This window comes from Aythya marila, assembly GCF_965140915.1.
Source record: "Aythya marila genome assembly, chromosome: 3".
NCBI classification, from domain to species: Eukaryota; Metazoa; Chordata; class Aves; order Anseriformes; family Anatidae; genus Aythya; species Aythya marila.
In genome coordinates, this window is record NC_139044.1 from 45,419,001 (window position 1) to 45,422,590 (window position 3,590).

Here is a 3,590-nt window from a genome sequence, read left to right on the forward strand (position 1 = left end):
TCACAATGAGTTCAGTTAAATTAAATTCTTCCATTTCTGTTTCAGCATTACCAAGTTTCCCCATTGCTGCATTTGTGATTCTATGCAGGACTTTACTTTTATGTTATTGATACTGCCATGTGTTATGGTACTGATCTAACATAACACACTAAAGCCGAGGACATTATTGGGGCACTACATAGGGTGTTAGCCCTCGAAAGCTGGGATTGCTCTGCTTAGTTCCTGTCTCTGAAACTGGTAGTCAGCTGTCTGTGTGTACTACTGATTGCAGTCAGTACTGAATAACATGAGTATGGGTGGTATTGATGCTACAATTTTAAATACCCACAGTAACAAATGGTACTAGGATTGCTGAATGTGAGTACTGTAGTGACTCTTGTGATGGCAGCCTTGTTCCCCTACCTGTGCAATCCAGCTCCATTGTGTTGTTCCCTTATGCCAGTCTCCTCCAAGGAGCAGTGGTATCCTTGCAAAACCTCTCCACACAGCAGTAGGAAAGGGGAAATGGGAGGCAAGCCATGCTGTTCTGCCCCTTAAGTGGGAATACCTGAAGCAGTTTTGCCCAGGATCGTATCTAGTGCAATGGCTGGGGGGCACTTCAGGACGCCATCTTCTACTCCTTTTCACAGCAGAAGCTGTGTGCAGAATGCTCACGTATGTACATTTTAGATTATTTAGATGCTTGGCACTTCTTTGTGTAAAAGTCAGTTGTTTTTAAAAAGCTTTTGTATCTTCCCAGAAGTTAGGCAGGTGGAAGCTGTCAAAATCAAGCAATGTTAATGGGATGTTGTGGTTTTATGCTAGCCATGTGAATGTGAACAGAGGCGTGAACAGAAGAATCACCATTCCTCATTCCTGCATTTCTGCCATCTTCTGTATGAGAAAAGGCAAGGAAACAAAGTGCTTGGAAAGACAAGAGTGTACTTGGTTTCTATGGAATCTTTTTAAGATGACTAACATTATTTCCTTTCACTTACAAAAATTATCTTTGCCTAAAGAAAGCAGAGGCTTGTGAAAATGCATTCCTCTGAAAAGGACCAGCCCAAGGCTTGTATACTTCCAAAATCTTGAATTCTTTTAAATAGTACTTAAATGGTACATAGGTTTTGGGTGGACTATAGCATGAAAACCAGTTAGAATGAATGATAAGTTATAATTACCGTCATAAGCTTTTAAAAGAAACAAGGTTTTTGTTTGCTTGTTTGTTTTTGTTAATGGTATTTATTTATTTATTTATTTATTTCCTTTGGTGAAGTCCTGTGCTCTCTTTTTCCATTCCAAGTTCACAGAGTACAGTGCCACGTCCTTGGTTATTTAATCTGATCTATAAGGGAAGCAGAAACCATCAGACCATTGCAAGAACATCTTGTTCAACAGTTTTCAGTCACTAGTTAGGTTGTGAACACAATTCTCAATTAGAACAATAGACTTCTCAAAATCTTACTAGAAATATTGTCATCCTGGGAGCAGGTGTGGCATGAAAAAGTTTGCCAGTTGTTTCAATTCCTTCTTCCTCTCCACAGTTGCAAGGAAAGCCCGAACTTAGAAGCAACGGTAGCATTATTGGTTCCTGTACAGGCATTTGCTTAATGGAAGCTTGAATCGATAAGCCTGTTTTTTTTTGTTTGTTTGTTTTTTTGTTTTTTCTTTTTAATTGCAGTATGAATTATATTTTCTTCTATATTGCCAAATAATGCTTAGGGAGACAAAATTTACAGTATAAGAGTTCTCTGCAGTTCAATCATAATGCGTTAGTTTAAGTAAAGCCAACAGCTGCAAATACCTGCTTCAGAAGGAACTAACATGGACACTAACAGCCTTCATGGTGTGATGCTCAAGGGTAAAGCTTAATCTTATCAAATAGAGTCAGCAGATACAAACAAGAGTCAGAAACTACCAGCCTCTGCAGCAGAGTAGACAGTGTAGCTTCCATGCACTTTTCAGTCTCATTTTCAAATGCAAGAAATGTAAGGGAGTTACCAGGTTTTAAAACATTGAGGAGAAATTGTGTTATCTGAAACAGGAGAGGGAGAGGGAGACTGCAAAGTCAGCAGCATGCTAAGCAACATCCTGCTACTGAATAAAAAAAATGATTGATTGATGAAGGCTAATTCAAGGTGGGCTAAAAGTAACCTTACAGACAGATTCAAATGGTTGAGGTTGGCAGGAAGCTATGGAGGTCCCCTGGTCCAAAGCCTGCTCCAGCAGGGTCACCCAGAGCAGGCTGCCCAGGGCCGTGTCCAGGGTTGTGAAGTTCTCCAAGGAGGAGACTCCACAACTCTCTGGGCAACCTGTGACAACAGCTTCCTGATGGTTAGCCAGAACCTCCTGTGTTCCAGTTTGCACCCACTGCCTCTTGTCGTGGCACTGGGCACCACTGGAAAGAGCCTGGCTCCATACTAAGTACGCTCAAGTACTGTTTAAGGGACAAATCTGAGGTATTGTGTTTGCCTGAAGAAAAAAAAAAAGAAACAAACACTCAAATTCTTTTTATTTTGGCAATGCTATTACACATTTAGTATTTCAATTTGCTGTGATTAATGTATTTGCAGCGCTACACACAACTGCCCTTGTTTGTTGTTTGACAATCCCACCTGCGTAGCTTCTAGGAAGCTTCTTAAAAGCTTTTTATGAAAGCTTTTTAAAAACAACTGACAGATTTTTATGCAGAGAAGTGCAAGACATTATAAAACATTAGTGATGTGTACAAGAGATGCTTTAAGGGCTTTGTCTGGATGTGGACAACCAAAAGAGCAGATGAATGAATGGTAGCACCAGTTCAGATCAAAGATCATGTCCAGCCTTTGTGCTATCTCTAGCAATGGCCCACAGCTGGATACCAACCTTGGCGATTGCTTTTCATTAGAATGTATATAATTTTAGGAGTTTGATTAACACAATTTAAATACAAGAGGTAAACAAAAGTATATTGGAAGCCTTAAAAATCACTTCAGTTCTGAAAAGTGTCACTTACTTCCTTAAGCAAAATAAAATCTATCAGCCTTGAAGAACCAACACTGCCTGGGGAAGATGAGAGTTTTATTTTTTTCTGCATCATTAAATAAATTAACTAAATCCCACCAGGGGAGTTGTTTGTGCAGTTTCAGTGCTTTAAAACTCTAGTCAATTCCACAAAGGGATTAAGCTTGTTTATATCCTTTGTCTGTCTGCTCTCTCATGCAAAATGCCTAAGTATCCCTTGGTGCATAGGTTAGAGCACAGGCTGTTCCATTTCCATGGACATCCCCTCTTCCTAGACCACACACCGATTATTCTTTTCTTCTCTCTTGTTCCCTCACCCTCTACCTGGCCTGTGTGCAGGTGGCCAAGAAGGCCAACAGCATCCTGGCTGGTGTCATGAATAGTGTAGCCAGCAGGAGCAGCGAGGTAATTGTCCCCCTCTATTCTGCTCTGGTGAGGCTGCACCTTGAGCACTGTGTTCAGCTTTGGGCCCCTCACTACAAGAAGGACGTTGAGGCCCTGGAGCGTGCCCATAGCAGGTTTGGGGAGGCCTTATTGCTCTCTACTGGTACCTGAAAGGAAGGTGTGGGGAGCTGGGGATCAGTCTCTTCTCACAGGTAACTAGTAAT